The 22,218-nt window shown below is 38.6% G+C and overlaps 2 long non-coding RNA genes across 7 annotated transcripts in view; one reads left to right on the forward strand and one right to left on the reverse strand.

The window, feature by feature from the left end:
* The window catches only part of LOC144323373 (uncharacterized), a 100,882-nt gene that overhangs the window by 40,698 nt on the left and 37,966 nt on the right, over positions 1-22,218 (forward strand). The window lies entirely within an intron of this gene.
* Positions 1-22,218, reverse strand: part of LOC144323375 (uncharacterized) — a 142,619-nt gene that overhangs the window by 40,316 nt on the left and 80,085 nt on the right. The window contains exon 1 of one of the 3 annotated variants that reach the window (XR_013388804.1): positions 21,281-21,890. The exons of the other annotated variants lie outside the window; for them this stretch is intronic. This is a non-coding gene — a long non-coding RNA (uncharacterized LOC144323375). Of the gene's footprint in view, positions 1-21,280; positions 21,891-22,218 lie in introns of those variants that run through there. 3 annotated transcript variants of the gene reach the window in all.

Consider the following 22,218-nt stretch of genomic DNA (forward strand, 5'->3'; position numbering starts at 1 on the left):
TCCGTCCCCAACTCCTTTGATGCCCTCTCCTAGGCAATGCCTTTCCTTGAGTTTTCCAGATGCCTGCAGCATTCCCCCACCAGCAGCTCATTGGTATTAGCAGACAGAGCCCACCAGTTCCTCTCTAATGCCACTGCCCCTTCCCGAAGGCCTACACAACCATCAAAATCCAGAAAGCAACCTCTTACCCATATAAGTGATTACTTTTAAAGGCATGATCTATTCAAGCTGACTTCTTGCGGAGTTCTTTCATTCACTGAAGCAGTATTTCTCAAAGCATTTGAATCATCTGGGATGCTTGTTAAAACATTCCCACTGAATCAGGCGTTCTCTGGGTGAGGCTGGGAGTCTGCATAAGTAACAAGCTCTTTAAGACTGTAGCTGATTCTGTCTCAAGATAAAAGTGCAAAGAACTAGTTAATCTCATCCCTATACACACCAAGTTTAGGGTTTCTTAGGATTTCTTCTGTGCTTCCTCTTCTTCACTGCCCCTGTCTTACCACACCACGTGCTCAGCCCATTCCCTCTCCCTGTGGACTTCCCATGGCAAATCCCTTCCATCAGTCCCTGGAGCACCCTGGCCTCCACTAAGCTCTAGATCTCTCTTTCTTCCTTAATCCTCCCAAATGTTGCCTGCATTTTCCCCCACACCCATTTTATGCTGGTAGCTGCGGGTGGAGGGCAGAGCTGGGAAGAGATCATCAAACTTTTTCTGTAAAGGACCAGATAGTAAATACCTCTGTAGGCCATAGTCTTTTGTAACTACTCAAGCCTGCCAGCCACTGTAGTTCAAAAGCAACCACAGATGGTAAGTAAACGAATGAACGTGTTTCAATTAAACTTTTTCTTTTTTTTTTTTAAGATTTTTTATTTATGTATTCACGAGAGACACACACAGAGAGAGAGAGAGAGAGGCAGAGGCACAGGCAGAGGGAGAAGCAGGCTCCATGCAGGGAGCCCGACATGGGACTCCATCCCAGGCCTCCAGGATCCCACCCCGGGCTGAAGGCAGCGCTAAACCGCTGAGCCACCGGGGCTCAATTAAACTTTTTCTATGGACACTGAAATGTGAATTTTATATAATGTTCATATGTCACAAATTTCTTTTGAAAAAATTTTCAACTATTTAAGAATGTAAAAACTATTCGTAGCTCATGGGCCATACAAAAAAAGGGACTGGACTAGGTTTGGCCCATGACTCTTCTTTGTTGACTCTTGATCTAAACTGGTGCTTCTCAAACTCTAATTTACATACATATCATGAAGAATCTGGTTAAAATGCAGACTTTGATTCAGTAGATCTGGGGTTCCTGAGATCCTACATTTCTAACAAATTCCCAGGTGATGCAAGTGCTCCTGGTCAGTGCAACACACTTTGAGCAGCAAGGTTCTACAGTTGTGTGTCAAAATTTATTCTTTATATAATAAAGGCATTAAAATAGTTTAACGATATAGGAAAGTATTCCTACTATAATTTATGTTTGGTAGAAAGGCTGTGTGGAAGGCCTGGTGGCTGAGAGCAGGCTTTCAAACCTAACAGACTCCCACTTACCAGTTATATGAATATGGATACGCTTGTTAACCTCCCTCGGTTTCCATTTATTCAACTGTAAACCTATGCAATAATAACCTCTACCTCAGATGGCTGTTGGATTTTAACACGATTATGCAGCTAGCAAGTGCTCCATAAATCTGAGGCATTATTATTTTTAAATTTAAAAAGCAAAACATGAACCTGTACATAACAAAATAATAAGAACTTTGAGTGCCTCAGGGGACCTCCTTGCTTTCTTTCTTGGAAAACATTTGCAAGGGTCATGCCCGTTCCTTTATTCAGGAAACATTGGCTGAGCTGCTACGTCTCCTGCCAGGCAATGTGCATTGTTGGATCTGCTAAGATGACTGAAATGTAAACTCACATTAGTGGAGGAGACGGAAATACAAAGCAATTTCAGCATGGAATAAGTGCTGTATGCAGAGTGCTGGGGGAGATCTGCACTCCCTCTCTGCTATGAGGAAAGGCCAGAGGATTCCACACAGGAGGTGACCTTCAGCTGGATGTCAAAGAATGATTATGGGCCTGAATGATGGAGGAAAGAGGGAACAGGGTAGGCAAAGGAGGTAGAGAATTCGGGGGGAATCCAGGGCAACTGGACTCTAGGGATGCATGGGATAGGCCAAGGACTGGCCCTGACCAATCAGAGTAGACGTAGGCCCTGATGTTACAGAGGTTTGGACTGGCTGAGTATCAGCCCAGGGTAGGTTATTATCCCTTTTGGTAAAACATCCTGATATAATAACCTTAATACATGCCAACAGGGACTCTAAGAAAAGACAGTGCCAGAAAATCCTTGACTACTTTTGCTAGGGAGCCTTGTGCTGAACCGAGGATTCCCAGCCCCTGTGGCTTGTGCTCCTCAGAATATAATAGAAATAGACTGGGTGAGTATTTTCTCAGGTGCTAGATGGGGACTCAGTGCCAATTAAATTATGATATTAGCCCCCAAGGAATCTCTGACACCAAGGTAGATATGCTTTGACAACTTATATTTCACAAATTACAAAAATAAAAATATCAGGTAGCATGAATACAAGGCATTGTCTCACACATCAACAATTTAGTTCCCTAGAAAAGATAGGTAAGGAGAAGAAGGACAGGATGGGAAATTAGTGCTTGTTTTAATCTGCTTTGGAACTGCTATGGAAGTTCAATTGTCTTCTGTTTTTTTCTGTTTCCTGTCCATTTAAGGAAACCACGCTGGAAACAACCACATTGAGGCACTGCATGAAACATCTGTCCTGTTTTGGCTTCTCAGTGAGATGTCAGTTCAGCTTTTGCATGCAGCACCTTGCTTCCTTGAGACAAAAAAACATTCCCAGGCTCTTTAAGCTATTATGTAGGGTTGCTATTAGGAACTGAGTGCATTTAAACAGACTCCTCAGCCCACCCAGGAATATAGGTCTGACCCTTAAGGATAGTAAATCAGGGAGTCCGATCCAAGAAAGGCTGACACTCCCTGTCCAGTTATTTTTAAACCCCAGAGGCTACTTCCGCATATGATATCACTTATGTAACTTCTCTATGCAAGGACCCCTCTGCGCCCCAACCCACCCTCCACACCCATCCCGCCCTGGAGCATCAGCACAATGACACATGTGCTGCTCCACCCAGCTGTGAATTTGCCAACAGTTTAAGGATGTGGACATTGAGTAAATAAACACACAAAAATGAAATTGGCTTTTGTGCAACCAGCTTTCAGGAGTTACATTTTGTTCTTTTAGGTTTAAAATTTCAGTGCAGTGGGATTAAAAAAATAGCCCAAGCTATATTACAAAGCTGATTAGGAATTTCCATCAACAGAAATAGCATTATGTTACTGGGAATAAAAGATTATTAATTTATAGTGCAGCTTCTATGTAAGGATATGACTATTAATCTGGAATAATCCTCTGGTTTCTATATTACTGGGTTTATAAACGAGTTTATGATTAAAACCATATATTAAACCTTTTAAATAAATTCTAACAGTAATTAGTGACCATCTACTCTCTAAAAAGTAGGCACCAACTAATGGGATTTTGCTTCAAGGAATCTGGCCTATTAAATACGACATTAAATATTCATCTATTTAAAAAGCTTCAAATGTCAATGAAGGAACAAAGCTGTCAAATGCTAGGAGCATTTCATTAAGAAAACAGCCTCAAACACTGATGAGACTTGATGAAGTTGGGGACTCAAACCAGCTTTCCCTGCTAGTAAGGCAGCTATGACATTGTTTGTTGTTACCAAAATGTCAAAAGAGTGGGAAAATAGCAATATGGTGTCCTGAATTAAAATTTCTTTTTTTTTTAATTAAAATTTCTTTTCCACATTTCTACTAGCTCAGTCCTGTTGAAAAATAAAATCTTTATGTAACTAAATTAAGTCAACTTCTGGAAAATCATGACATCAATATTATAGTTAATTTTATTACCATAGCCAGGCTAAGAGAGGAAAAGAATGGATAATCAGTGTTTATAATAACTTAAAAGGGTCATTTTAGCAATTTCTTTCAATCTTTTGTTTCAGATAGAGATCCTTTTGGCTGCAAGTAACAGAACATCCAAATAACAGTAGTATAAAAAATAGGGTGTTCCAGTTTCTATTGCTGCAGAAATAAACCATCCCCAAATGTAGTGGCTTAAAATAACATTTTCCTCCTGAATCTGCAATTTGGGAAGGACTTGGTAGAGGGCAACTTGTCTCTTCTCCTTGGCATCAGCTAGAGCAGCTTGAAGACTGGGGCCTGGAATCATCTGAAGGCTGGTTCACTCACATGTTTGTTCATCCTTGATGGGAAGAGTGAGAGAGCTGGAGCCTGGTACAGTGGGGGTCCTCGAGCATCTCTGTTTCTATGTGGTCTCCTACATGGTTTCTCTGGCAAGGCAGCTTTTGTGTAGACTGACTTCTGATACATCAACTCATGGCTCCCATGTGAGACAAAGAATAACAAAGCAGTAACTGCATGACCTTTTATGACCTAGCCTGGGGAGTCATATACTATCCTTCCCACTGCATTCTGTTTTGTTGGAAGCAACTCGCTAAGGCTGGCCTATATGAAAGAAGGGGAATTAGGCCATTTCTTTTGATGGGAGAAGTATCAAAGAATCTGTAACCATTTATTGAAACTACTCTGTAGGGATTTGCTTTTCATATACAATGTCTAGAGGGAAGCAATTCTATATAATGTGGGACTCCACGATATAATATTTATTTTATTAAAGATTTTATTTTATTTATTCATGAGAGACACACACAGAGAGAGAAAGAGAGGCAAAAACATAGGCAGAGGGAGAAGTAGGCTCCATGCAGGGAGCCCAATGCGGGACTCGATCCCAGGACCCCAGGATCACGCCCTGGTCCAAGGCCAAACCGCTGAGCCACCCAGGGATCCCGTCCACAATATAATAAAAACAAAGGTTTCTTCCATAATTCTACTCTACAATTTTTAGTTACATTGGTTTATTGTCTCAAAGTCATTGCTGGATGACTTGTGGATTTCGCCGTCATAACTATGGGTCAAGACCAAAAGAAATCGGAAGGTTATAGTACCAGCAGCTTCTGGCCTCTTTTATTAGGAAATAAAAGATCCTTTCCCAAACCCTCCATTTCAGAATTCCACATACGCTCCATTGGCCGGAACTCTGTCAGAAGGCCGCTCCTTGCTGCAGGGGAGATTAGAACAGTGATATTTAGCTTCTTCATTCTCCATTGTAGTGGTAGGCAAGGGTAGAGAGACCTGGAAATGGGCTTTGGGTCAGGCAAGCCACACTTCTGCCCTAATAAACCCCCATATGAGACCCATGAAGTCACATGTAAGAACAGTTTCAAAGAGTTTCTTCTCCTTCCTCAGCCAAAGTTAACAATGAAATGACCCAAATATGGTTAGCAGAGGGAAAATGCATCAGCTAATGAATGGAATCATTTTCAGCTATATATCTGCAGATAGTATCAAAAGCTAGATATTGAATTAAATGAAATCATTTATACAGTTTAAACAGGAAACAGAATTGGGTCACCACAGAAACTTGCCAATAAGATAGGAGGACAAAGAAGAGAGAAGATCACTGACTTGTGATAAAATGTTAAAGATGCCTAGAAGATTGCCTTGGGTTCAGAGGCCCAGGGCCTAAAAATAATTTGTGGCAGGGTACATAGGAACTACTAACTTATAACCCAAACCCAAATTTTGTATCTTACTTTATAGAACATCTTTTTTTTTTTTTTTTAAAGGCTTCTGTTATTCACTGATGAATAGAAACAGGAAAAAAAATGCTGAGTTGATAGATTTTATTTAACCCATCTGCAACAATTATTCAAATTTAAGCTTTAAAGTTTTCTAACATTTAGCTAAAGAAAAAAATCAAAACTCCTTTCTTTCCTCCCTGTAAGCACAGAGCCCCCCTGCCCCCCCCCCAGACTATTGTATCATGATATGGTCTCAAACAAGTTAAGGAAATAGCACTGCAGCAAGTATTTTCTGGAGCCTTCATTTATACAGGCATTAGCACATGACCTCAACAATAGCTAAGACTGAAAAATGAAACAAGTAGATTTATTGACACTGATGGTGTAGAGAGCTCTTTCCCAGGGAAATTAACAGACATTCATGAAAACACATGTGCTTGAGGGAGAGCCCTGAGTGTGAAGAAAGTATGTGTCCTCAGTAAGAATTCCAGTAAACCCCAGGTTACAACTTGGAGTAAAGTATAAGGGGATAAATGAGTGCTTAATGCTCAAAAGAAATGGAATGGGGAATAGGAAAACTTTTCCTTTACAATGAAAGAACTCTAACATAATTAAATAATTTCTCCAAAGCGATATGGCACATATTAAGCAAAAAAAAAAAAAAAAAAGTCCAGGCATTTGTAAGCATTCCCATTTATAGTTTAATTTGGGAGAGAAAGTCATGCAGGTCTTTGTTCTAAGCAACTAATTTGATCTTACATGAAATAGACTCGTTAAACAAAATCATAAAACATATGTATGGGAGTTACCAGTCTCTTTTTATCATTTATAAGCTAATAATCTGCTTTCAATGTTTCTATCATCTGCACAACTTAATTAAGTAGTAAAGAATAGGCTTATAGAGATCATGACCCCACATGCTTCTTACTCACATTTCAAATTATAATCATATCATGATGGCTTTTGATCCTCAAAGAGTACAACAAAATAATATATTTGAACTTTTTCTTATTAAAGAAATGCCAATTTAGAGGCCGATTATAAGATACTTAGATACTGTCAAGCAATATAGCAAAATTCTCAAGTGCAGAAACTATCATAAAACTTATTCTTTACCTCTCAAAAGCCACTGCCAACAGTTCTAGGAGGATAAGTGTTCAGTTAATAGTCAACAAAATTTCATTAGATATTCAATATCTCTCACAAGTACATATATATTCTTTGTGTATGAAAATATTTTTCAGATCAAATATTTTCCACACTAACTAGAAATTCCCATTGGGTTGTAAAAGAAAAGATTTATTAGGTATTATTCAATTAGGTGACAATATTAATAGTCCCCATTAAACGCTAATTTGCTCTTTATTCTGCAAAGACTAACACAGATGTAAAACAGGGGTTGGCCACCCTCAGAACATATGTCTAAGACGGCAAGCAAGCTGAGAGTAATTTGGAACATGCGCTGGCTGTCCCTTCCATACCTCCCTTTCCACTGGCAGTTCTGTCACAGATGGAATTTAACACTTTTCTATAATATGTCCAACTTCCTTGGTGCTAGTAGTTTCTATGGCGGGCGGGGGGGGGGGGGGACATGCGTGTGCGCAAGTGCACACAGGTTAGATCAACAAGCATTTATCAAGTATCCACTACCAGGCATTTATCAAGTGTCTGCTACCAGGAACCATGCTGGTGTTATAGATACAGTTGCAAAAGGTGCAGCCTTGGGAGTCCGGCTGTCTAAATTCACACCCCTTCTCATCATTCACTGGTTATATAACCTCAGGCAAGTTCCTCAGCCTCTAAGCCCCTAGCTTCTTTATCTGCAAAATGAGGATACTAATAATACTTATCTCGTGGGAGTTTTGTGAATATTAAATACCTCATATACAGAGCCTGGCACCTACTGAATACAGTAAGGTTAGCTGTCATTACCATCATCGTCATTATCCTCATCATCATAGTGTGGTCCCTGAGTCTTTAACCCCCAGTAAACTAGGAGGAAGAAGACACATAAACAGATTATTCCAACTGTGATAAGTGGAACTCATAAGAGAGGCACTTATCTCGACTTGGAATTCAAGAAAGATCCCTGAGTTGAGAGTTCAAAGATGAGTGACTTAGCCAGAGGAAGAAATGTTCCAGAGGGAAGAACTTGAGCAAAATCACAGGGAGCATGTTGTATGAACTAGATATGGTTTGCTATTATTAGACATCAAGCTCAAGGTAGGGAATGGTGAAAATGAAGCTCATGAGGAAGGTGAGGACCAAGTCATCGGAAGTCTCATATACCATGTTAACATGACTATATTTCTTTCTGTAAACCAAATTCCCTAAACCAAGTTATATAAAGTACTATTATTCATTGAGGTATTCCATGAGATGCTCTTGGTGTCTCTCAAAACAATAGCTTCATTGTAACTTATGTCTGAAAATATCCTCATTTTTGGCCCATATGATTGATTCATGATGCCTTACATTAGCATTTGGAAGGCTCTGAGAAGTCCTGCAATAAAGGAATCTCTTTATCTCATGTTAGCCCTATATTTTAAAAATTGATTTAATTGTAGGATATCATTTTTACAGACTGCTGGGAGAGGTTTTGCCAGGGTTTGTTGGTGGTGGTGTTGGTGTCGGTGTTGGTACTGTTTTAAGTAGGCTCCACACTGGGCCTAGAACTCATAACCCTGACATCAAGACCTGAGCTGAGATCAAGAGTCAGACACTTAATCAACTGAGCCAGCCAGGCATCCTTGCCAGGTTTTAATTAGAGAATGAACTATATAGTTTAGCTTGTTAGTAAAATCACTCTAGATACAGAGATGCATTTTAAGAGAGCACTACTGGAGAACATGAGTGAGATGATGATGATTTAGGATGGAGGAAATGGACAGATTCAAGAAATATTCAGGAGGTAAAATCTATGAGTTTTACAATGGAGTGGAGTGAGGGAGACAGCTGTACAGAATGACCTGGAGTACTGGCTTGAGCTAAAAGAATAATAGTGCCACTTACTTCAAAAGGATAGAGGGATCCCTGGGTGGCGCAGTGGTTTGGTGCCTGCCTTTGGCCCGGGCGCGATCCTGGAGACCTGGGATCGAATCCCATGTCGGGCTCCCAGTGCATGGAGCCTGCTTCTCCCTCTGCCTATGTCTCTGCCTCTCTCTCTCTCTCTCTCTCTGTGTGACTATCATAAATAAATAAAAGTTAAAAAAAAAAAAAACAAAAGGATAGAAAAATACAAAGCAGACAAAGGAAAAGGCTTTAGGTCAGATAAAGAACTTAGTTTTGAGACTTCCAAGTGAAATTATATGTAGTGATTAAGTAAAAAAAAAAAAAAAAAAAACATTATTCAGCCCCAAACTAAACCAGAATCATCTGACAAACAATTCCCTGGTAGTCCTAGTCAAAATGTCAAAGTTAATTTAAGATTTAATAATGCATTATTCTAATTTTAACAGAAAATTTGCTAGTAATAAGATCAAATTTTACTTCTATTAAAAAACTCAGGGTTTTCTCTTTGGTAAGATTTATTTATTTATTTGAGAAAGAGAGAGAACAGGTGTAGGGGGCAGAGGGCGAGAGGGAGAGATTCTCAAGCATGCTCCCTGCCGAGTGTGGAGCCCAATGTGGGGCTTGATTTCACAATCCTGAGATCATGACCTGAGCCAAAAGTCAAGAGTCAGACGCTTAAACAACTGAGCTACCCAGGTGCCCCAAAACTCAGGATTTTCCTAATGCATCCCCAAACTTATCCCTACCTCAGGGCCTCTATATTGCTGTTCCCTCTGCTTCAAGTTCTCTTCCACCTGGCTCTTCCCCTGACTGACTCTTTCTCCTTATTCAGGTCTCAGCTCAAAATGTCACCTCACCTAGGGAAGCCTTCTCTGACCACCTTATCTCCTCTGTGATTTATTATCCCAACACTCCATGTTACTCCCTTCATATGTTTGTCATTCTGTAAAATTATCTTGCTTATTTAGTTGTTTACTCATTATTTTTCAACTTCTCATCTAGACTATAAACTTCATGAGTGCAGGGATTATGTCTGTCTTATTCATTGCTCCACCTCCATGTCTAGAGCAATTTTTGGCACAGAGTAGCTTCTTGATAAATTTTGTTTTTAATAAATGGGTGAATTTTTTTAAAAAACCACAATAACACAGTCTTGAACTTTTAGAAATATGCCAAAGTTTATGGTCCTGAGAACAAATGGTTTTCTTGTCTAAAATCTCCAAGAGCAAAACAATTTTAGATTTAAATAAAAGCTAACTTCAGTATATTTGACTCAGAACTTGCCTGATATAATCCTGATAATTACCCTCTATCACAGGTAAATAGTTTTGCTTACCACATACTCTTTAACCTAGTTATAGTACTATAAGGAAGAATTAGACCCTTGATATAAGTTGCCAAGTGTCATGTTTTTAAATAAAACAAGCCCTCAGGACTTTGGAAGGGAGCCCAATAGACTCACAGTTCAAAGCTTCCAGATCCATTTACATGTGGTAGCAGTAAGGAAAGGCTAACCTACAGAGCGTTCCTATGGACAGCATATAAAGTCAGCGATTTTTTTTCTAAATTCTTCAGTTACAATCCAGTGAAAATAAAATTTGTAGGAAAAATGTCCAAGATAATCAATACCACCTCTTTAAGGGTCAGATGTTTTCAAAACCACAAGGAAAAGGGCATACATTTCTGGTCAGTTGTCTTTCTAGATGGTTTATTCAGCAATTTGGAGATTTTATTGGGATATACCAGTATTTTCATGAGGAAATTCTTTGAATTGGAAGGAAAGGGAGAAGAGGCTTATACCACTGCTCTTCCTAGCTCTACTACAGATGCCAGTAACAAAGCAAGTAAAATGCCCCGTTCCTGGAACTCCCAAAGACATTGTCATATTACGGGCAATACAAAAGGCGGGGAGGAAAACTGGTGGGTGGTGGGACAAATCAGGGGACATAGAGAACACATGGTCCTAGGCAGCAGAAAGGAGCACTCAGAAAGTGAGGACCACTCTCTTCCCTTGGGTCCTTTCATTTCCTCTGCTTTTCCCTTTCTCTAAGAATAGTCCACAAAGTCCTAGAAACTCCTTCAGGGAATATGTGAGATCAAAACTGCTCTTACAATAATGTTAAAGAATGACTTGCCTTATTCACTATGTGGATTTTTACACTGGGTGCAAAAGTAACAGTGGGCCAAACTGCCAGTGTGTTAGTACAAGCCACAATGGTGGCACCAAATTGTATCTAATGGTCACCATATTCTTCACTATCACAAGTTCACAAGGAAGGAAGGAAGGGAGCGAGGATGGAGGAGGGAAGAAAGAAAAAAGAAGAGAAAAGAAAAAAAGAAAAGAAAAGAGAGAAAGAAAGAAAAGAAAGAGGAAAAAGAGAAAGAAAGAAAGAAAGAAAGAAAGAAAGAAAGAAAGAAGAAAGAAAAAAAGAAAAAAGGAAAGAAAAAAGAAAGAAAGAAAAGCAAGCCAGTTTTACTTAAGAAAATCCTTGGTGAAGCATTAAAAATTGTTAGTTTCATTAATTCTCAATACTTCAGTGTAGGTCTTTGTAATACTCTGTGTAATAAACTAGGAGTACACAACTGTAATAGCGTGTGTAACAAACTAGGAAGTGTTATTGTTTGAGTTGCAAGCTGAACTAACTGTTTTTTCTTTTCATGAAACATCATTTTTACCTTAAATAACAATTTGTTCAGATTTAGATATTGGCAGACATTTTCTTGAAAATGAACAGTGAGCCTGTCGCTTCAAAGAACATATCTGGTAATATCTCTTGACAAATAACCTTTAAGAAACTCTCTTGTTGATCTTTGGGGTAGAATCTACAGCTATCCAAAAATGGTATTAAGATATTCCTCCGTTTTCCAACTATGTATCTCTGTGATGCTAGATTTTCTTCATATACATCAATAAAAACAACATAGACCACATTGAATGCAGAGGCCAATGTAAAAATCCAGCTGTCTTCTATTAAGTCAGACATTAAAAGGATTTGCAAAAAGTGCCAAAGAATACTATGATACTCATTACTTTTCTTTGTTTAGAAAAATAAATATTTTTAATAAAAAGATGTTATTTATGGGGCACCTGAGTGGCTCAGTCAGTTGAACATCTGACTCTTGGATTCAGATTGGTTGTCATGATCTTGGGGTCGTGGGATTGAGCCTCAAGTCAAGCTCTGAGCTTGGTGTGGAATCGGCTTGGGATTCTCTCCCTCTCTCTCCTTTTACCCCTCCCCTTCCACATGAGCGCTCTCTCTCTCTCTCTCTCTCTTTCTCTAAATAAAATATTAAAATCTTTAAAAAATTTTTAAAGATTTTATGTTACACATAATGTGTTTATTATTGTTGTCTTCAAATGAACTAGTATTTTTCTTAATGTCTCAGTTTTGCCTTCTAGTGTGGTAAATATCCATAGATATAACCCAAATAAACAAAAGCTCTTTGGGATTTTCAATAATTTTTAAAAGTGCAAAAGAATCCCAAGACCAGAACCTGGCACAATAGAGAGTCATAATACAAATACATTAAGGAACTACATAAAAGAGAAAAAAAATGTATGGTAAAAATATTTAACAAAAACTCAAATCATACATTTCTAATAGCACAGATGAGATCATTTTCATTCTACCACAAAAGAGAGTTCCATTATATAGTTAAAGTAAAAATTCAAGTAGTAAAGCCTGGGTTACTACCTAGCATGTTCTTAAAGTAACCAATGGCTTATAAGAGTTAAAAAGCTGTGAGGGAGCAGTGGCAGGTGGGCTTGTGACATAGGAAAGAGCCAGCCATGAATGGACTGGAGAACAAGATAAGACGTCATGGGATAAAATGCTGCAATGTGTGGGGGTGTATCTAGGTGCAGAGATGTGAACAATGAGAAATGAACTCTGACACAAGATAACTTTTAAAATTATTTTTTAAATTTCATTATAATTAATATATAATGGGGCAGCCCGGGTGGCTCAGTGGTTTAGCGCCACCTTTGGCCCAGGGCATGATTCTGGAGACCCGGGATCGCGTCCCACGTTGGGCTCCCTGCATGGAGCCTGCTTGTCTCTCTGCCTGTGTCTGTGTGTGTGTGTGTGTGTGTGTGTGTATCTTTCAGGAATAAATAAATAAAATCTTAAAAAAAATAAATCCTATAAAAAAAGTATATATAGTGTTATATTAGCTTCAGGTATACAATATAATGATTCAACAATGCTATACTCAGTGTTCATCACAGTAAGTGTACTCTTATTCCCCTTCACCTATTTTACCCATCCCCTGACCTACTTCCTGTCTGGTAACCACCAGTTTGTTCTAAATAGTTAAGACTCTGGTTTTTTTGTCTCTTTTCCTTTGTTTTGTTTCTTAAATTCCACATATGAGTGAAATCATATGGTATTTGTCTTTTTGTGACTTATTTCACTTAGCACTATACCCTCTAAATCATTCTGTTATTACAAATGGCAAGATTCCATTCCATTCTTTTTTCTAATATTCCATTATATATATATATCACTTTTTTCTTTTTTTCTAATATTCCATTATATATATATATATATATATATATATATATATATATATCACTTTTTCTTTACCCATTTATCTATTGATGTACATGAGGGTTGTTTCCATATCTTGACTACTGTAAATACTATTGCAATAAGCATGCATGTGCATATATGTTTTTTAATTAGTGTTTTCAGTTTCTTTGGGTAAATACCCAGTAGTGGAATTACTGGATCATATGGTAACTCTATTTTTTAAAGATTTTATTTATTTATTTGAGAGAGGGAGAGAGAGAGAGAGTAGGCACAAGTAGATGGAGGAGCAGAGGGAAAAGCAGACTCCTCACTGAGCAGGGAGCCCAATATGGGGCTTGACCCTGGAATCATGACCTGAGCTGAAGGAGATGCTTAACTGAGTGAGCCACCCAGGTGCCCCTGGTAGTTCCTTTTTTAATTTTTTGAGGAACCTCCATACTGTTTTCCACAGTGGCTGCACCAGTTTGCATTCCCACCAACAGTGCACATGGGTTCCTTTTTCTCCACATTTTTGCAAATACTAGTTTCTTGTGTTTTTTATTTTAGCCATTCTGACAGCTGTGAGGTAATATCTCATTGTGGTTTTGATTTTCATTTCCCTGATGATTAGTGATGTTGAGCATCTTTTCATGTATCTATTGGCCAACTGTGTGTCTTCTTTAGAAATATATCTGTTCATGTCTTCTGCCCATTTTCTAATTGAATTATTTCACTTTTTGGTGTTGAGTTGTATAAGTTCTCTATGTATTTTGGATACTAACCCCTTATCAGATATATAATTTGTAAATATCTTCTCCCACTCAATGGTTGTCTTTTTATTTTGTTGATGGTTTCCTTCACTGTGCAAAAGCTTTTGCTTTTGGGTATAGCAAAAGCTTTTTTGTTTGGGTGTAGTCCCAATAGTTTAATTTTCTTTCTTTTTCCTTGCCAAAGGAAACATACCTAGAAAAATGTTTCTATGGCTAATGCCAAAGAGATTACTGCTTGTTTTCATCTAGGAATTTTATGGCTTCAGGTCTTTAATCCATTTTGAGTTTGTTTTTGTGTATAGTATAAGAAACTGGTCCAGTTTCATTCTTTTGGATATAGCTGTCCAGTGTTCCCAGCACCATTTGTTGAAGAGACTGTTTTTCCCCCATTGCATATACTTGCCTCTTCTGTTGAAAATTAATTGAACATATAATTATGGAGTAATTTCTAGTCTGTTCTGTTGATGTACATGTCTACTTTTGTGCCAGTAGCATACTGTTTTGATTACTACAGCTTTGCAGTATACCTTGAAACCTGGGATCATGGTACTTCCTGTTTTGTTCTTATTTTTCAAGATTGCTTTGGTTATTTGGGGTATTTTGTGGTTCCAGACAAATTTTAGGATTATTTGTTCGAGTTCTGTGAAAAAATGATGTTGGTATTTTGATAGAGATTGCATTAAATCTATAGATTGCTTTGTGTAGTATGGGCATTTTTTTAAGAGTATTTGTTCTTCTAATCCATGAGCATGGAATATTTTTCCATTTGTTCGTGTCATCTTCAGTTTCTTTCATCAACATTTTATGATTTTCAGAGTACAGGTCTTTAACCTTAGGTTTATTTCTAGGTATGTTTTTATTTTTGGTACAATTATAAATGGGGTTTTCTTAATTTCTGTTTTTGCTACTTTATTATTAGTGTACAGAAATGCAACAGACTTCTATATATTGATTTTGTATCCTGCAACTTTACTGAATTTATTTATCAGTTATAGGTTTTTTGGGGGTAGAATCTTTAGGGTTTTCTATACATGGTATCATGCCATCTGCAAAAAGTGAAAGTTTTGCTTCTTTTACCAGTTTGGATGCATTTTCTTTTTCTTATCAGACTGCCATGGCTAGGACTTCCAGTACTATGTTGAATAAAAGTGGTAAGAGTAGACTACCTTGTCTTGTTCCTGATTTTCAAGGGGAAAACTCTGTTTTTTTTTACCATTGAGTATGTTAGCTATGAGTTTTTTATATATGGCCTTTACTATGTTGTGCTATGTTCCCTCTAAACCTACTTTGCTGAGAGTTTTTATCATGAATGGATGTTGTACTTTGTCAAATGTTTCTTCTGTGTCTATTGAAATGATCATATGGTGTTTACCTTTTCTCTTATTGATGTAATATATCATGTTGATTGGCTTGCAAATACTGAATCATCCTTGTATCCCAGGAATAAATCCCACTTGATCATGGTGAATGATTTTTTTAATGTGTTGTTGGATTCAGTTTGCTAATATTTTGTTGAGGATTTTTGCATCTATGTTTATTAGAGCTATTGGCCTGAAGTTTCCTTTATTTTGTAGTGTCTTTATCTGCTTTTGGTATTAGGGTTGCACTGGCCTCATAGGATGAATTTGGAATCTTTACTTCCTCTTCTATTTTTTGGAATAGTTTGAGAAGAATAAATATTAACTCTTCTTTAAATGTTTTGTAAAATTCACCTGTGAAGCCATATGGTCCTGGACATTTGTTTGTTGGGAGTTTTTTTTTTTTTTTTCATTACAAATTCAGTTTCATCACTAGAAATTGGTCTGTTCAAATGTTCTACTTTTTTTCTCTTTCAATTTTAGGAGGTTATATGTTTCTGAGAATTTATCCATTTCTTCTAGGTTGTCCAATTTGTTGAAATATAATTTTTCATAATATTCTTATAATCCTTTGTATTTCTGTGTTATTGGTTGTGATCTCTCCTCTTTCATTCCTGATTTTATTTAAATCTCCTCTCTCTCTTTTTTTTTTTTTTTATGAGTCTGGCTAAAGGTTTATCAATTTTGTTAATCTTTTCAAAGAACCAGCTCCTGGTTATATTTGGTCTACCCTATTGGTCTTTTAGTGTCTATGTCAGTTATTTCTGCTCTAATCTTTATTACTTCCTTCCTCTTACTGGTTTGGGGCTTTGTTCTTCTTTTTCTAGCTTACAAGATAACTTCTTTAGATTAACTTGTGTTTCTCCTTCTGTTTGCCCCTCTGAACGCCCCTTCATATGAGTACCAGGCTTTGTGCTTCCTTGCCTCAGTGAAAATTTGAGGTTGGAATTCCTGAGTTTTGTTTTCAAAAGCCTGAGGGCATTAAGGAGAATTTAGTTGAATCCTAGGAGAAATATCCCCTGTCTAAAATGAAAGTCTCTCCTGCTCAAGGAAAACCCAAGGTCCAGGGTTCCTTGTGTCCTAACTTACTCCTTGTCACTGACCAAAGACACACAGCAGGACCTCAGAGAGATTAGCCATCAGTTTACCAAGAGGCAGAACATTAGCCCAGACACCTCCCAACCACAGGAATAACTCCCATACTCCAAAGGTGGCACAAAGTTGGCAGTGAGGAAGCCCTTTAAAGGACTACAGAAGTTGGGCAGCCCGGATGTCTCAGCGGTTTAGTGCTGCCTTCCTGGAGACCCGGAATCAAGTCCCACATCAGGCTCCCTGCATGGAGCCTGCTTCTCCCTCTGCCTATGTCTCTCACCCTGTCTCTCTCTCTCTCTCTCGCGCGCGCGCGCGCGCGCGCTCTCTCTCTCTCTCCTGAATAAATAAATAAAATCTTTAAAAGAAAAAAAAAAAGGACTACAGAGGGAGAGACAATGGCATCTCAACAGTAACCTATGTGGCCAGGTGGTTGATGCCTTACTGGGCATCTGAGATGTCTCAACTCTGCTTGAAAATTTGGAACCTTGCATAGCCTCCAATAGGAAGCTCTGAGAATAAGTTTAATTGCTCACTAGTCCTTTGGAATGCCAGGAGAGAGTCATAGTTAGCTATTGAGTTAAAAATAGAGAATCATGGGGATCCCTGGGTGGCGCAGCGGTTTGGCGCCTGCCTTTGGCCCAGGGCGCGATCCTGGAGACCCGGGATCGAATCCCACATCGGGCTCCCGGTGCATGGAGCCTGCTTCTCCCTCTGCCTGTGTCTCTGCCTCTCTCTCTCTCTCTCTCTGTGACTATCATAAATAAATTAAAAAAAATTAAAAAAAAATAGAGAATCATGAATATTATTTGGCAATAAAAAGAACGAAGTATTGACAGATGCTATGATATGGACGAACCTTAAAAATATTAGGCTAAATGAAAAGAGTCAGTTACAAAAGGCCACATTTTGTATGATTACATTTATAGGAAATGTCCAAAATAGGCAATCTACAGATGAAAAGTAGATCAGTAGTTGCTAAGGTAAAGAAGAGGTAACTACTAAACAGTAGGGTTTGGAGAGGGTAGTAATTAAAATATTCTAAAATTAATTGTACAAGGCCCCTGGGTGGCTCAGAGGTTGAGTGCCTGCCTTCAGCCCAGGGCATGATCCTGGAGTCCCAGGATCAAGTCCTACATCAGGCTTACTGCATGGAGCCTGCTTCTCCCTCGGCCTGTGTCTCTGGCTCTTTCTCTCTCTCTCTCTCTCTCCCTCTCTTTGTCTCTCATGAATAAATAAAATCTAAAAAATAATAATAATAAAATTGATTATAGTGATAGTTGTACAACTCTATGAATACACGAAAAAATGCTTAATTTTATATTTTAGGTGAGTGAAGTATATGGTTTGTGAATTATATATCAACAAAGCTGTAACCAAAAATAGTAGAGAAATGTGATAACTCTTGCCCATTTGAGTCTGTTCTGAGGTTCATACCCATTTTATGTGCATGATGCTTTACAAAGTTATTTTATAAGATTGTGTCAATCTAAGGTGAGAACTTTGGTACACACACTGTACAAACACAGGAGCTAGTCAGGAAGCCCAAGACACAAGCACTGGGGAAAGGTGCAGCAGAGAAGAGAACATGGGTTCCAGGGAACAGGTGGTCTAGGGAAGTAGCCTGCACCACCAAGGAACCACACACACCACCAGAGCACCATCTTGGGGAACACAATAGATGTAGGAGGGCAGTCAATATCAAGAATACCTTGAGCAGATTGCAAGGTCTCACCTCATGTAAGGGGCCCAGTGACTGGAATCCTGCCCCAGTGCATTATTGCAATGAGGGCTGCAGCCCCAGAGAGATGGGAAAATTTACCTGAGAAGGCAGGGGCCTAATTAGTGACAATAATAATATAAGTATATAATTGATGTCATTTATGCATAATAATATAAAGTATAGATCAGCTAAGTTCTGTAATAATAATAACAAACACTATTTGGCAGGTACTGCTATATGTACTTTTATTGATAAATTTACTAAGTCTTCACAACAACCCTCTATAATAACTATTATTACTCCTCTCATTTTACAAATGAGAAAACTGAACCACAGAAAGATGAACTCATTTGCCCAAGATCATCAGAAAGGGCAGAACTAAGATTAAAACATAGGCAGTAGTTCCCAGGGCCCATTTGAACAACTCTACCCTCTGCAGTTAAGGTAGAGGCCCACTTATTGCAGCCACTTCATCAGGACCAACAGGAACCATGGTTGATGTTGAATCCTCTTCTGCATTAAACTAAAGATCTCTACAGTCTTTGCATGGAAGAAAGATTAGTCCTGAAGCCTGGGCTGGGCTGAGCCTACAGACAGTGGTTAAGTGATGGTTACTCTACAGAGAAGCAAGATAGGGAGCCAGGCAACTGCTGACATGCATCATTATCTTTCCATTTCCACTATGATGCTGAGGTAGGTATTATTTCCTTCATTTACTGATGACCAAACTGAGGCTCAAAGAATTTACACAATTTGGCTGAAGACCCAAAAAACAAGAGAGCCAAGACTGGATCCCAGACCTTCTGATTCCAAGGTGGAATCCATAAGCTGGCTTTGGACATTGGCAGGCAATTCCAAACAGCAAGTAAATTGGGAAATAGGGTAGCAGAATGGTTACAAACGTGCTTGATGGCCAATTAACTCCAGCTATGCCAATTACTCTATGATCTTGAAAGGGCTCCTTAAACTTCCTGAGACCTAGCACCTTCATCATAAAACAGGTTTAGTAGTAATAATAATGTCTACCTCCTAGAGTTGCTATGGAAAGTAAATGAAACACTGTATACATGAATTTCTGATACAGGGCAAACATATAGGTGCTCAATAAGTGGTAAGTGTTTTGAGCAGTCAATTATCTTATTATACTGCTGAGTGAGGGCAAGCTCTGAAGCAGGCAGTCCAGATCTTTCTCCTGAGCCATTTTGCCTCTTGACTCAGAGAACGTCAGTGTTGGAAGCAACATTAGAATTGATTGGATCTGGTTCTCTTAACAGTTGAGAAAACTGAGGATTCAAGGAGTTGTATGAGTTGCCCAAGGTTTTACAGCTAGTTACAAGTAGAGCAAAACTGTATCATTTATTTGTAACTTAAAATTTTAAATAGCTGTTAAGAGAAGAAGGAGAAGGAAAAGAAGGAGGAGGAGGAGGAGGAGGAGAAGAAGAAGAGGAAGAGGAAGAAGAGGAAGAAGAAGAAGAAGAAGAAGAAGAAGAAGAAGAAGAAGAAGAAGAAGAAGAAGAAGAAGAAGAAGAAGAAGAAGAAGGAGGAGGAGGAGGAGGGGGAGGAAGAAGAGGAGGAGGAGGAGAAAGAAGAAGAAGAAGAAGAAGGAGGAGGAGGAGGAGGAGGAGGAAGAAGGAGAAGAAATAAAATTGACACAACCTTAGGTCACCTTAAGGTCACCCTAAATTAGTCAGGGATATAACTTATCGAGAAAAGAAGGCCTGCCACACCTGAGAAGAGCAAGATGACTGATAATGCCCTAGTGGAGCCTCCCTTTTGCTGTCAGCAAGCCCACATGAAGAGACACTTCCTGGGAAGCACAAAGTATTGCTTTCAGATATTCATTCCATATTATCACATCCCTACACTGTGGTTTTGTCTGTACCAAACAAAGGAAACTGGAGTTTGGTTGATACACAAGAGAAGTTAACAATAGGAATGGAACCAGTAACTTAGAAAGCAGATGTTAGATAGGTCATTAGTGTTACTAAAAGGATCAGAGGCAGGAAGGAAGGAATGAAGGGAAGAAAGGAAGGAGGGATGAAGGGAGGGAAGGAAGGAAGGAAGGAAGGAAGGAAGGAAGGAAGGAAGGAAGGAAGGAAGGAAGGAAGGAAGGAAAAATCCCCTTTATATTATTTGAATTGGTTGCTTTCACTTGCTAAAGACTAAGTGAAAATTGAATGGGATTAACAAGCAGGTGTTAGATAAGGATGCAGAATGTTCAAGAAGGTGTATTGAACTGTACAGGTAATAAAAGACTTTAAGAATGAGGTTTGAGGAAAGCAAATGTGTATGTTTGCACACGTGCGCATATATATATTTAGCAGAGTGCCTGTGTTTCCCCTTTGCAGTTCATTTAAGAACTGCCCTCCAAAGCAAATTAAATTGTGTCCACTGTGCTATTTACAAGTGTCAAGGGAGGTTCTTGGGTATGATGGGAGTTGTAGTGGGAGTATGACAGGGCAATGCAGTTAAGGATTAAGGAGCAGAAATTCCAAACTGAAATTGCTGTGTCCACTTGCTATGCATTAATTATGCAACAATTACTGTCTGTTTAGAGTCACTGCTGCATCTTTCAAGAGAAAGTACATTTGGGAATGTTTGGGAAACATTTGACAAATCCACTCACAAAGAAAGAGAAGGTTAGAATTTTGTATGTTTTTTTTAACCACATACATTATTAAAAGAAACTAATAATCCCATTTAATAAAAACACACTGAGTGATTACCAGGCAAAGAAATCAGCCTAGATTTCAAACCACTACTCCAGTCTCATTTGTTTTTTTTTAAGCACCCAAGTGATATTAACTTACAAATTGTTTTACATAGATTTGCATTTTTACTTAAAGAGGCACATGGGTACATATATGTGAAGGAAAAAGGCAGTTAATATTGCAGACTATCCACTAATGCCATCAGTTGTAAAATCACACACTAATAAGATCAGTCTCAAAGACCACAACTCTTCCTGGAGATCCTCCCAACAGGAGAACCACAAGTAGTATGGGAGAAGAGAATTGCCCCAAAATTGAAGTGACAAAGTTGACACAAGTTACAGATAATGCAGGATTCCCATCTAAATATGTACTCACCCTGATGAATGATGCACATGTATTCCCATGTGACTATCACTCCAGATGGTGCCATTCCTTGCCTGGATGCTGCTGCTGCCAGTCCTCCCGTAGAAGATGCTGTAGCTAGTTGTTCTGCTCAGGAAACTGCTGTTTTTTTCTTGTGAAGACATCCTTGGGAAAGTCTAGTTTTTATCCATCTTCTAGTCTTGGGATTTTGTTGGTGCTTGTCCTTCTGTCTTCACAGAACATTTGCAAGCTCACTAGCAATCCTCTCTAGTCTTAATCTCCCACCACTTCTTTCACACAGATATGATTTTAGATTGATGGGCAACCATTAATGTTTGTCCAGGAGCTGCTGGGTTAACAGGTGCTGCTGGAATTTCTGTTATATTTATGTGCTTTTTGTCTGATTATACCATTGTTTGACCCATTTCAGTCATTTCGGGGAACTTATTTAAACACATACCCACGACTCGTAAGCACTGTTTTCATAATGCTTGTCATTAGTCACTCCCACATTTTAAATTGTCTTGGCCATATATTTACACACAGAACTAGAATATAATTTCTACATACCTCTGTTAGCCATGTTGCTGTAATAAGAAAAATGTTGTCAGTGCTCTCTTGCTCCTTAAGTAAACTAGGTAGGAAATCAGTAGCAGCCCTCGCTAAAGGGAAGATTGGAATTGGAGCCTTCATTAACAAGATTAGATTTTACTTTATCCCATTCTGTTCTGAAGCCAAAATACCTAAGCAGTGAGAATCTCTATTGGTGTCAAGTTTCTAAGGGGCTTACAAGGCATGAGAAAAAACCAAGGGAGAAAATCCTTGAGAGAAGGGTGGTAATTCCAAAGGGAGGGGACATAGGCACAAGTCTGCAGACCCTAGGAGGTGACAGCTAAGAAAAGAAAAGGCAATTGAGGAGAGAAGGATCAACAATTTAGAACTCCCTCCTG

This window comes from Canis aureus, chromosome 11 (assembly GCF_053574225.1).
Source record: "Canis aureus isolate CA01 chromosome 11, VMU_Caureus_v.1.0, whole genome shotgun sequence".
Taxonomy (NCBI): Eukaryota; Metazoa; Chordata; class Mammalia; order Carnivora; family Canidae; genus Canis; species Canis aureus.